The sequence below is a fragment of the Pongo pygmaeus genome, chromosome 16, assembly GCF_028885625.2.
Source record: "Pongo pygmaeus isolate AG05252 chromosome 16, NHGRI_mPonPyg2-v2.0_pri, whole genome shotgun sequence".
Classification (NCBI taxonomy): domain Eukaryota; kingdom Metazoa; phylum Chordata; class Mammalia; order Primates; family Hominidae; genus Pongo; species Pongo pygmaeus.
The window spans coordinates 104,172,476-104,186,555 of record NC_072389.2 but is presented as its reverse complement, the minus strand read 5'-3'; positions in this window follow the sequence as shown (position 1 = coordinate 104,186,555).

The window sequence follows — 14,080 nt, the reverse complement described above, 5'->3', positions numbered from 1 at the left end:
TCTGCAACTGGGCCCAGCCTTGCTGATTTCAGTAGGATTTTTCCCAGAGAAAGCTGGCCAGGCCCTCTTGAGGCAGACGACCCAAGTTCTTGTCCCTGCTTTTGGGAAAATGCAAATCCAATCCCACTGCCGAGGACATCCCAAACCGCTCTGTGCTCATCACTGACTTTGGAGAAGCCAGGGGCCTGCTACCATGGGCCCTGCTGCCTCTGCTCCTTGCCATTGGAGTTCAGCTGTAGGGTTAGCCCTGGGCTGCCTGGTTACTTTGTTGACAGAAGAATAGGGTTTTACCTTTTTAGGATGTAATAAAGCCCCTCCTGTGGCCTGGTGAGGAGACTACCAACAGTCCAAGTTCTGGGAATATATTATCTGTTCCCTTGAGCAGTCAAAGGACACACATGGTGGGACCTGTTATTTATTCATCCATGCACCCAGCTGTCTATCTCTCTGTCCGTCCATCCGTCTATCCATCCATCATCCATCTATCCATCCATCCATCCAATCCATCCATCATCCATCCATCCATCCATCCATCCATCCATCTATCCATCCATCATCTGTCCATCCTCCATCCACCCATCCATCATCCATCCATCCATCCATCCATCCTCCATCCATCTTCCATCCATCCATCCTCCATCCATCCATCCATCCACCCACCCATCCATCATCCATCCATCCATCCATCCATCCATCCTCCATCTTCCATCCATCTATCCATCCTCCATCCATCCATCCATCCATCCTCCATCCAGCCATCCATCTATCCATCCATTTATCATCCATCCACCCATCCATCATCCATCCATCCATCCTCCATCCATCCATTCATCCTCTATCCATCCATCCATCATCCATCCATCCATCCATCCATCCACCCATCCTCCATCCATCCATCCATCATCCATCCATCCATCCATCATCCATCCATCCATCCATCCATCTATCCTCCATCTATCCATCCTCCATCCATCATCCATCCATCCATCCATCCATCATCCATCCATCCATCCATCCATCCATCTATCCATCCATCCATCCATTGTGTTGTACAACAGATATTCAGCATGCTTTCTCAGGGACATGCTCTGTGCCGGGGACAGGGGATATAAGTGAGGTATGGTTACTGGCTTCAGGAAACTCTCTTCTCTTTGGAGGAATCTCTTCTGGAGTGTTCCACTGGAGTTTTCATCTCTCTTGCACCTGTTACAAAGATGGAAGGGTCTAATTGACTAGAAATATAGTTTAGAGCTTCATATGGAGACATCATGAAGCCTGCCTCCCCTCTGCCCCTTACACTTGGGCTCTCTGTGCAGGTGGCACAGACCATAAAAGGAGAGTTAAGTCTACAGCCTAGAGGGTGCCCTGTGTGTGGTGTCAGATGTAACCTTTCACATGGGATGTGTGTGCTGTGAGCATTGTGCTATTTGACATGAATAGTTAGTATTTTGTGTTTACATGAAAATAAATGTTTAAAAATGTCTCAGGGGTTTGATGAAGTTACTGTTCAATAAAAGAAACCTCTCAGGGAAGAACAGCTGATGTATTGATGGCTTTGTTTAAGGGCATATGAACTGATCACACAAGTTAGAAGGCAATGCTGTGGAACTGAGAGCAACCTCCTGCCCAGTCCATGCCAGCTGTGAGGCCTTGTGCAGGGGTCCCTTCCAGCAGTGTGTGCAGGACTGCCCATAATGCACATCTTTGTGTGTGTTGTGTTGTTTTTATTAAATCAATTTTATTTTTCGGTTTTCTGTGTTCCTGTCTCTTATTTTTTAACAGCTCTATTGAGATATTATTTACAAACCTTAAAGTTCCCTCATTTAAAGTAATAATTCAGGCCCGGCAAGGTGGCTTACACCTGTAATCCCAGCAATTTTGGAGGAAGAGGCATGTGGATCACTTGAGCTCAGGAGTTCAAGACCAGCCTGGCCAACATGATGAAACTCTGACTCTACAAAAGTACAAAAATTAGCCGGGTGTGGTGGCCTGCGCCTGTAGTCCCAGCTACTTGGGAGGCTGAGGTGGGAGGATTGCTTGAGCCCAGGAGGTTGAGGCTGCACTGAGTGGAGATCGTGCCACTGCACTCCAGCCTGGGCGACAGAGCAACACGCCGTCTCAAAAAAAAAAAAAAAAAAATACAAGGTTGTGTGTGTACATATGTTTTCAGTTCTCTTGGGTACACATCTGAGAGTGGAATTTCTGGGTCATATGGTAACTCTATGTTTAACATTTTGAGGAATTGCCAAATTATTTTTCCAAGTCCCTGTACCATTTTACATTCTTATCAGCCAGGTATGAGGGTTTCTGCTTCCCTCCTCCCAGCCAACACTTATTCCATCTTTTTTTTTTTTTTTTTTTTTTGAGACAAAAGTCTTGCTCTTGTCTCCCACGCTGGAGTGCAGTGGCGCGATCTCGCCTCACTGCAACCTCCTCCTGGATTCAAGCAATTCTCCTGCCTCAGCCTCCCGAGTACCTGGGATTACAGGCATGCGCCACCACACCCAGCTAATTTTTTGTATTTTTAGTAAAGATGGGGTTTCACTAAGTTGGCCAGGCTGGTCTCGAACTCCTGACCTCATGATCTGCCCACCTTGGCCTCCCAAAGTGCTGGGATTACAGGCATGAGCCACCGCACCCGGGGCCTATTCCATCTTTTTGATACAGCCACCATTCTAGTGGGTGGGAAGTGGCATCTCATTGTGGTGCTGATTTGCATTGCCCTAGTGACTACTGATGTCAAACAGCTTTTCATGTGCTTTTCAGTTATTTGTATTATTTTCTTTGGAGAAATGTCTATTCAAATCCTCACTTATTTTTGAATTGGGTTGTTTTTATGTTGTTGATTTGTAAGAATTCTTTATAAATTCTGGATTTTAATCCCTTTTTGGATATATGATTTGCAGTTTTTTCCCCATTCTTTGGTTTCTCTTTTCATTTTATTGATGTCATTTGAAGCAAAGTTTTAATTTTGTTTTGTCTTGTTGTTTTTGAGTCAGGGTCTTCCTCCATCGCCCAGGCTGGAGTGCGGTGGGATCATCTCAGCTCACTGCAACTTCTGCCTCCTGGGCTCAAGCCATCCCCCCACTTCAGCTTCCCCAGTAGCTGGGACTACAGGGGTGCGCCTCCATGCCTGGCTAATTTTTGTATTTTTGTAGAGATGGGGGTTTTGTCATGTTGGCCAGGCTGGTCTCGAACCCATGAGCTCAGGTGATCCTCCTCAGCCTCCCAAAGTGCTGGGATTACAGGTGTGAGCCACCATGCTGGCCCCGTTTTAATTTTGACAATGTCCAATTATTTTCTCTTTGTTGCTTGAACAAAGCAACAAAGTTGTAGTAGTAAATACTGTGTGCGGGTGCTTTTGGTTTTTGTTTTTTTTTTTTGGCATGGAGTTTCGCTCTTGTTGCCCAGGCTAGAGTGCAATGGCATGATCTCAGCTCACCACAACCTCCGCCTCCTGGGTTCAAGAGATTCTCCTGCCTCAGCCTCCCGAGTAGCTGGGATTACAGGCATGCACCACCACGCCCGACTAATGTTTTAAAGTTATTTTTAGTAGAGACAGGATTTCTCCATGTTGGTCGGGCTAATCTCGAACTCCCGACCTCAGGTGATCCACCTGCCTCGGCCTCCCAAAGTGCTGGGATTATAGGTGTGAGCCACCACGCCCAGCCGTGTGTTTTTTTTTTAAATGCATGCTCTTTCATTCCCATCTAAAAGGACTTATTGGGGAGAAAGTGATCTGACTCCAAAATCAACGTGGGAAATCCACAAAGAAGTCATTACTTAGAACAAGGCTGTTTCTGGATCCCATGTTCTTCAAAGGCAGTGGCCAGACGCACATGCCCTGTAACAGTCACACTGCCCTGAGGGCTGCTCTGCCCCACACTCACGAATGGGCTCAGGCAGGGAGTCCGTAGTCACTAGGAAGCTTGCCTTCCGGACCAGGGTCTGGCAGTGGTGACAGACACTCACTGCTATGCACGGAGCCTGCGAACAGGTTATATTTCAGGAAGCAGGGTTTTGACTCTCCCAGCATTGGGTATTTTATTCCAGGAAGTCTTTGAGAACAAGCCCTTCGGGATAAGGAAGAAATAAATTCAACTTGTTGGCTACTTCCAGAAACCTCAGGGGGCCAATGGATTATGAGATAATTTTTAAAATCCCCGTTTTCTGCAAGAAGCAATCTTTGCATTTGATTTAATTCTCTTTCTAGGGAAAGCATGGCTAGCGGCTGGAAGTTTTAAAGTTAGGTATCTAAGTCTCCATCTTGAGAAGACATGAAAGTCCTTGGCCACCTTCCTCTTTTCCCCTGGCTTCTCCATTTCACACCATTTCACACAGGGCACAAAACATCACCACGGCAAAGCAAGAGGGATTGGAGCTGGGTATTCTACGGAGCTCAAACCACAGCAATGCAGTCACGGAAGGTCCGTAAGTCCGGTATCTACGCAGCTGTGATTTCTGGCTTTAGGAAGGTCCTGTGTTATTTTCAGCATTAGATGAGACACAACTGGAAGGAATAATTTCTTTCCTGGCAGGAAAATCTTAATGTGACCACAGCCACTGAGGTGCTTCCGGGAGGGTGCTTTAGTGCCAACTAACTCTGTTTAATGGAGTTGCCTCATCTTTCTGAACTTTCCTTTCCACCAAACAAAAGTCACCTTAAGGGCCAGGCGCGGTGGCTCACGCCTGGAATCCCAGCACTTTGGGAGGACGAGGTGGGTGGATCACGAGGTCAGGAGATCGAAACCATCCTGGCTAACATGGTGAAACCCCGTCTCTACTAAAAATACAAACAAATTAGCCGGGCGTGGTTGCGGGCGCCTGTAGTCCCAGCTACTCGGGAGGCTGAGGCAGGAGAATGGTGTGAAGCCGGGAGGCGGAGCTTGCAGTGAGCCGAGATCGCACCACTGCACTCCAGCCTGGGCGACAGTGCGAGACTCCGTCAAAAAAAAATAAATAAATAAAATTAAAAAAGTCACCTTCAGATTTTCTAGGCAGCAAACCCTTCTAACAGGGATTCTTGACAATGTGCAGACAGACGGGCTACAGGACTTGTGAACCTGGGTGATCTTCACTGCCTGAGATTTGAGCCATTCTTAGTGGGCGGCCGATGCTGTACAGGATGGGCTCCCAGCAGATGGCTTTGGGTCCTTGGGCACCCAGGTTCTGTTCCAGTTCTGTGGGATTGGGAGGGCGTCTCCTCGGGGCGGATTGCGGGATAATCGTCCCAGGTGACGCCAGTCACGGGACTAGGTAGGCTCTTTTTACGAACATTCCCGCATGACTCTCAACTTGCAATAGGGGTGCTTCGATTGAGGAAATGTTTGCTGGGTCTCCATGTGTATTAGTCCGTTTTCATGCTGCTTATAAAGACACGCCTGAGACTGGATAATTTATAAAGAAAAAGAGGTTTAATAGACTCACAGCTCCACGTGGCTGGGGAGGCCTCCTAATCAGGGCAGAAGGTGAAAGGCATGTCTTACATGTGGCAGACAAGAGAGAATGAGACCCAAGCGAAAGGGGAAACCCCTTATAAAACCATCAGATCTCGTGAGATTATTCACTACCACGAGAGCAGTTTGGGGAAAACCACCCCATGATTCAATTATCTCCAACCGGGTCCCTCCCACAACAGGTGGGAATTATGGGAGCTACAATTCAAGATGGGATTTGGTTGGGGACACAGCCACACCATATCACCCTGTGAACAACAGAAGCAGATAAAATCCGTCCCATCTAATGTAGATATTACAACCAACTATATGTATTGTATTTGTAAAGTAGCTTCATGAAAATCAGTCTAAATTAAATTCACATAAACTACATAAAGAAATACTACAAGGGGGCGGGTGTGGTGGCTCACACCTGTAATCCCAGCACTTTAGGAAGCTGAGGCAGGCAGATCACTTGAGGTCAGGAGTTCGAGACCAGCCTGGCCAATATGGCAAAACCCCATCTCTACTAAAAAAATACAAAAATTAGCTGGGTGTGGTGGCATGTGTCTGTAATCCCTGCTACTTGGGAGGCTGAGGTGTGAGAATCACTTGAACCTAGAAGGTGGAGGTTGCGGTGAGTTGAGATTGTGCCACTGCACTCTAGCCTGGGCAACAGAGAGAGACTCCATCTCAAAAAAAAAAGGAAAGAAAGAGAGAGAGAAAAAGAGAAAGAGAGAAAGAAAGAGAAAGAAAAAGAGAAAAGAAAGAGAAAGAAAAGAAAAGGGAGGAAGGAAGGAGAGAGAAAGAGAAAAGAGAAAGAGAAAGAAAGGAAAGAAAGAGAAAGAAAACAGAAAGTGAAAAAGAAAGAAAAGAGAAGGAAAGTAAAACAAGGAAAGAAGGCAGAACAAAAGAGAAAGACGAAAGAAAGAAAGGAAGAAAGAAAGAAAGAAAAAGAAAGAGAAAGACTACAAGGAACACACTGCAATGTCCTGCTGCCGGCCACGCGTGAGCCTTTCTGGTCAAGCTGTGCCATCAGCACGACTTCCCACCCGCTCCTTTGGGTTTCTGGTGGCTGCTCCTACCCTAACCACTGCCACCCAAGTGGCGCTTGAGGATGTTTTGGGGTGTGGGGTAGGGATAGGTGGATGTGGGTTAGAAAAAGACATCTAATACCACAGTGCTATATTTTGAAAATGAAAAAAAGTTACTAATTTGGTATTAGAAAATAAAGTTCCATAAAGTCTCAGTCGATGGTTTGAAAAGTTTGAGAACCATTTCCTCATACTTTCCGGAAGCTTTTATTTCCTCCCCGAGATGCCTCCGGGAGCAGAAAGGAGCTGCCAGAGGAGGCCTCCTGGGAAGGTGCCTGGAGTCCCTGTCGGCCCCTCTCCCCTCCCCCGCAACCTTCCAGGGCTGCGGGTGACTGACGGCTGCGGCAGCAAGTGTTGGCGACCGGCCCTGGTTTGACGTCAGACACAGAACTCGGGAGCTCTGCTTTCCTTTCTTGATGTCTCCCCATCAGAGATTTTTGGTAATTTCCTAAAAAGACCCTCCCCTGCTCCCTTCCTGAACGCTGCAGACGTAAGTCGAGCAGAAAAAATCAGATTTCACAACATACGCGCTGACTTTCATCCCACCCACTTTTGCTGTGGACCAGAGCCTGGGCTGCAGAGGTGGTTTCTGGAGGCCTAGAAGCTTTGGCCTTGGCGCCTGTGCTGTGGGAAGGCCAAGCTGACTTGAGGCCTTTGCTCCCTCCCCTGCAAAGCCTGGATTCTGTGTGTGCCAAGCCCTGCCGGCTTCCCAGCCCTGTGCTTCAGATGGTCCTGGGTGCGTGGGGACCCTCGGTGGCGGATCGGGAAATGGGTACTGGGAGAGGGCTCCATTCCACCATCTCTCCTATGAAACCGGCTTGGGAGGGGACACACAGTGTTTTGAAGACTTGGCCCGGCACATTTGGACAGGTCTTGTTGAGTGATCATTGCACAGCTCTGAGCCCCACAGGTCCTGGCTATCCATAGGCATGAAACACCAGCCCCAGCACGTCCCTGTGAGGGCGCCATGGATGTCACCCAGGCAGCACTCTTCCATCTGTAAAAGGCTCCATTATTACATGCATCTGCTATTGTCATACTTAATTTTCACTTTACACAGTTCACACTCAGGTGTGCAAAATTAGGACTTGATTTTCCTAGAACTGAGTTTTATCTGTATCTGGAGCACCCATTCTGGCTGATGGCAGAAAAAGTAGTCGAGTGGATTCAGATACCTTCCAACCAACCTCACTCCAAGTAGGATTTTCTTTGGTACCTCTTTCTTCCTGGGGTCAGCTCCAAGGGCAGGGGCCTTGGTGAGGAGATGCCATCTGCTCTTGGCCCATCTTGGTGCGAGATAACATGTATGATTGTCCTGTCATGGTCTCTGGTCTCAGGCTCCCTGGACACCTGGTGCGTGGTCCTGCTGGTGTCTGCTGACGCTTCTACCCCAAACCCCTGTCCTAACCAGGAAGTGACGTTGTGGCCGGCAAGTTCTCGCTCTCAACCTGCATCGTCTCTGTCCCTGGCCACATGGGAAAGCATCATTTGTCTGTCCCCACTGGGGACTCCTGGCTTTGCTGTGGGGCTGACCCTGCACCCTCATGCAGTCCTCTTCTGAGCCCTGGGCTTGGGGACACTCATTCTCTGAGAACTCTGAGCTGCAATTGGAACACACCTCTCTTCTACTTTGGGACCCCCAAATCTATCTGAGGGCTTCTACGATGCCCTTCCCACCACTGCCGAAGTGAGCCTGGCGTTTTAGACTTCAAAGCCAATAAAAATAACAAAGGCATTTCTTTTCTCTTTCCCTCCCTGGCACTCCATATCCTCACACTCAATGCAGAGCCAAACACAGGTCTCACCCTCCAAGTGAGGGACAGACCCCTGAGCTCATCCTGTCAGTCCCCAGAGAGTCATGGTGCCCACGTTGCCCTCACATCCAGCCCCTCAGGCAGGGCCCTGGGCTGATTCTCACAGCTGGCCTCCAACCTCTGGTGGGGTGTGTGGAGTGTAGATGGTGCAGGGACCACCACTTCCTCCCTGGCCTCATGCACAGCTTGAAATTCCACAGCAGAAATGTTTCTCTTTGAGGGTGGGTAACGTGGACTTGTGTCCCAGGACTGGGAAGAGCTTGGGGTCTGGCTTCAGCCTGGCTCCTTACTCCAGAGGTGGCTGGGATGATCACTTTCCTTCTGGGTCCCCAGGGTTCTCGTTGGTGAAAGGAAGAGGATGAGTCAGGGTCTGTAAACTGGCAGCTTGAGGGTTCAAATTAGTCAACAGATGAGACGTTTTAGGGCCTGGAAGCTGCTGCCCTTTCCTGGAGGGCATATACCCACCACTCACTGGCCTGTGTCATGCATCTGCACTGTTGCTCTAGCCTGGTCAAGGTTTACACTTGTATCTTCTTGTGGCAGCCCCCAAAGATGCTCACATGGGAATCCTGGGAACCTGTGAGTGTGTTACTGTATTAGTCTGTTTTCATGCTGCTGATAAAGACATACCTGGGACTGGGTAATTTATAAAGAAAAAGAAGTTTAATGGACTCACAGTTCCACGTGGCTGGGGAATCCTCACAATTATGGTGGAAGGTGAAAGGCACGTCTTACATGGCAGCAGACGAGAGAAATGAGAACCAAGTGAAAGAGGTTTCCCCTTATGAAACCACTAGATCTCTTGAGACCTATTCTATCATGAGAACAGTATGGGGGAAGGTGCTCCATGATTCACTTATCTCCCACTGGGTCCCTCTCACCACACATGGGAATTATGGGAGCTACAATTCAAGATGAGATTTGGGTGGGGACACATCCAAACCGTATCAGTTACCTTACCTGGTAAAAGGGACTTCTCAGATGCGATTAAGCTAAAGATTGTGAGAGGGAGAGATTATCCTGGATCCTCTGGGTGGGCCCAGTGTGATCACAAGGGTTGTTTAAATGAGGGACACAGAGAGATTTGACTGCCGGAGAACCATCAGAGCGTCGCAGCGTGAGAAAGACACAGTCAGCCGTTGCTGGGTTTGCAGATGAAGGAAGGGGCCATGAGCCAAGTAATTCAGGCCGCCTGTGTGGAAAGGACCAGGAAACAGATTCTCCCCTGCAGCCTCCAGAAGGAACCAGCTTGACCTTAGCCCAGCAAGACCTGTTTGAGACTTCTGACTTCCGGAACTGTATGGAAAGAAATCCTGGTAGTTTTAGGCCACTAAATTTGTGATAATTTCTTACAGTTGCAATGGGAAACGAGTACCCTCCCTCCTAGGTTCTCAGGTGGGTAATTTTGCCTCCTAACCCTGGACATTTGGCCATGTCTGGAGATATTTTTGTTTGTCACAGTTGGGCGAGAGGTGGTACTGGCATCTAGTGGGTAGAGGCAGGAGAGCTCCCATAACAGAGTTATTCAGCCTGAAATGCTATGCTAAGATTGATACCAGGCCTGAGCTCCGGTATGCGTCACATTTTGGACTGTGGACTGCCCTGACAGGCAAGTTCTTCCTTTAGAGGAGAAACCACCACCTGCTGCATGCAGTCAAGGCTCGGGGCACGGCCCAGGAGGTGCCCTGGAGAAGACTGAGACCCGGGTTGCAGCAGTGAGCCCCATTCTGGCTGGTGGGAGAAAAAGGCGATCTCAGGACAGCCTTGCGGAGAGCGCGGACCCCTGTAAAACGAAGACGCGCGGGCGCCTGCTCGCTGCCCGGCCGCTTTCCGAGGGAAATACCCACGGCGGCCACACGATGGCAGCCTTGCCCAAACCAAAGCCCTCCGGGCGCGCTCCGAGGTCCGCAGCCCCAAGTCGCTGTCCCCAGGCGGTGGACACGGGGCCGCCCTCCCGCAGAATCCAAGGGCGCTCGGCCTGGGTGGGCGTCTGTAGCTGCAGCTAGAAACTCTGCGCTTAACAGGTGACAGAAACAGAGCCGCACAGACTGCACACTCCTGCCCGCTCGTCCGCCTCCTCGATGTAAACAGCTCACCTGTGTCAATGTGGAGCTACGTTCTCCCCATCCGCACATTTCAGTGATGTGACAAGACAGACAACACAGCTGAGATTTATTCTTAAATGAGGCTCGCGTGTCTTTTCTTCTTCTTTTTTTTGACTGAGTCTCGCTCTGTCGCCCAGGCTGGAGTGCAGTGGCGATCTCGGCTCACTGCAGCCTTTGCCTCCCGGGTTCAAGCGATTCTCCTGCCTCAGCCTCCAAGTAGCTGCGACTACAGGCGTCCACCACCACGCCTAGCTAATTTCTGTATTTTTAGTAGAGACGGGGTTTCACCATGTTGGCCAGGCTGGTCTCGAACTCCCGACCTCATGTGATCCGCCCACCTCGGTCTCCCAAAGTGCTGGGATTACGAAAAAAATGTTTAGCTTTCATTGTGAGTCCAGGAGTGCAGACCCCAGATTTCCCTAATTACTTCATTAACCCCATAGACTTGCAAATAAATAAATACATATGTAAAAAATTCAACTAACCCACTACAATGCACCCTGCCTCCCTTCACCACAGGTTGAAAGTGGGGGGTTTTGAGACTCACCTATTCCTTGGGATTCCCCACCCGGGCACGAAAGCTGGGGGGTGCAGTTGGGGCCGCCCACTTCCTCCCTCTTGGCCTTTCTGGCCCTTGGGCATTCTATAGAAAACACTGGGGCCATGGGCCTAGAGGCACCCCCCGATCCAGCTGTGATCTGGACTCCCTTCTGTTCTGTGTCACCAATTTGGACCCATTTTCATCTGTAGTTTTTTGATGTGTTATTTGGCTTCTTTTCAGCAGCAGCAGCAGCCAAAATACCTGGGGCCGGTGTGCTTCGTTTATAAAATGGGGACAGTGTCTCTCTGGCAGGATTCGCTGGGAAGATGAAGGTAAATATGCAGCATCCCAGGGATGCCAAGTTCGCAGTGGCCCTGGCTTACAACGATGAGAATGGAACTGGGGGTGAAAAGAGGGAAGAGAGGGAACAAGGAGGTGGAACATCCAACAGAGCGTGCTGGGGCTGGGCGCCCCCACCTGCCCCCAGGGAGGTTGAACTGAGATAGCGGGGAGCTGGGGGAGCCAGACCTGGTACTTGAATTGGGGTGGGAGGGATGGAAGATGCGCTTCTGGCCCAAGGAGCCCTCCCCCTAGTTAAACCAAGCTGGGACTGGTTAACAGAGGTGCCCAAGATCCTCCCAGCCACAGGGTGTCCCATGCCTCTGGGGACTACCGACTTAAGGATAGCGTGCTCTCAGCTTATAGAAGTTCTAATTACTGTTTTAAAACTGGTTCATGCACTTTGGGAGGCTGAGGTGGGAGGATTGCTTGAGCTCAGGATTTCAATAGCAGCCTGGGCAACATAGTGAGATACCATCTCTACAAAAAATGAAAACATTAGCTGAGCATGGTGGCACATACCTGTAACCCCAGCTACTTGGGAGGCTAAGATGGGAGGATTGCTTGAGGCCACGAGTTTGAGGCTGCAGTCAGCTGTGATCCCACCTTAGTACTCCAGCCTGGGCAACAGAGTGAGACCCTGTCTCAACAAAAAAACAAACAAAAACAAAACAAAACACTGGTTCATGCAGTCATCCTTCCCATGCACACTGGTGGCGTCCATGGGCCAAGTGCTGTGCTGAAGACTGGTACAGACTCGTGGGTATGGCAGAAAATTGTCGTTCTACAGCCCTTGGCTCCCAAGGACCAGATGCAGGTGCAGCCAGTGAGATGAATAGAGGAGGGGACTTCTGAGGAGGAGCAGGTGGGGTCCACTTGTGGATATTTATGCTGGATTGTAAGCTCCCTGAAGTCAAGGGTCAGGGCTCACAGCGCCCTCAGTATTGATGCAATCAGCACCGTGTGAGTGTCAGCTGAAAGTCTGAAGAGCTAGAAAGAATCCCCAGGAGAACTTGGACTTTGCCACATCTGGTGGCATTCCTGCTGCTGTGGTGTCCTGCATGAAGAAACCCTGAAGTGCATGGGCTCGGCACACACCTGGGTTAGCATCCTAGCCTGAGGTCCAGGTGACAGCTGTGTAGGGCGTGCAGTGGCAGAGCTGGGTGTCCCAGGCAGCTGGGAGGCCCTGAGTGGGAACAGGGACTCTTGCATTTAATTAGTCATATCTTGCTATATTTCCACATACTGCCCAAGTACTACACCACTAACAATGCTATCGTTGGTGTATACGCAGCTAGACTTTGCTTTAAATGTGCAGCATTTTATTCTATACTAGAAATCGTACCGCACATGCAGTTTAATTCCTGCTTTTTTAAAAACGTGAGCACTACCTGAGTTATTTTACCCCAATGTTTTAACCATCATACTTTTTTTTTTAAAATAGAGACAGTCTTGAACTCCTGGGTTCAAGTGATCTTCCCACCTTAGCATCCCTAAGTGCTGGAATTAGAGGCATGAGTCACCCCACCTGGCCCGTCATATTTTAAGTCTGTATAAGATCTCATCACATAGCTGCACCATGGTGGACACCACCGCTTTCCTCCTCTTGAATGTTTAGGGTCCTTCCTGTTTCATGCTGTTATAAAGAAAGATCTAGGCTGGATACGGTGGCTCACGCCTGTAATCCTAGCACTTTGGGAGGCCAGGACAGGTGGACTGCCTGAGCTGAGGGGTTTGAGACCACCCTGGGCAATATGGTGAAACTCTGTCTCTACTAAAATACAAAAAAAAATTAGCCAGGTGTGGTGACATGCACCTGTAGTCCCAGCTACTCGGGAGGCTGAACTGCTTGAACCCGGGAGGTGAAGGTTGTAGTGAGCCAAGAGCTCTTACCCAATGGAATAAAACCAAAGAGGGTATGGGAAATATTTTTGGTTAGGGGAGGATTTCTGATACCCTAGTTTGATAGTGAAACTGTTTTGATAGTGGAAGAACTAGTGGCATTGTGGTGGGGGGATGTGGACCAGGCTGTAATCCAGCAGCACGCTGGCCGCATTTGGAGTGGGTTGCACATGCCTCCTGCTCCTAGGGCCCTCTGCCTTCCCTCCCCTGCATATCAGAGCACAAGGGAGGTGCAGGCACAATTCTGGCAGAATGCATGTGGCAGAATAACCAGCACAGCGATTGCTGGTGTTCCAGTGTGACCAGGTAGCTCTGATTCCCCAAAGTGAGTCTGAGGACCCTGCTTTGGATGTGAGATGATTTTGAGGGATGTGTGGATGGCTGTTATTAAGTTTAATAGTTCTCTGTTGATCCTGCAGTTAATTTTTATTTGAGGCAAGTGGCACTCCTTTTGATTGACAGTTGCCTTATGAAGTTGATATTTACATACATGTTTGCAAGTATAATAATGAATTGACTTAAGAAAATAAGTAAACAAAAATACGAGTGGCAAAATCGTGAGGATGACATGGAAATGAATGTTTGGTAAACAACTAAAAAGGCTGGGAAGAAGGCTCCTAAATGGAGAGCAATGAACCGACCAGCACCTGGGGCCGGGTGGGGAGGGGGGGCGGCGCCTTGGTAAAACTTCCTCAGGGATTTTTCACCCTTCCTGTGTTTCCTCATCCTCCTCTCTCAGGTTTGTGATCATCCTCTCTCCTCACTTCCTGTACAACAAAGAGAAAACACAGAACTGGGAGTCTGGTTAAGTGGTAGAACACAGTTGGAATCTTGATGTGGCTTTGTGTTC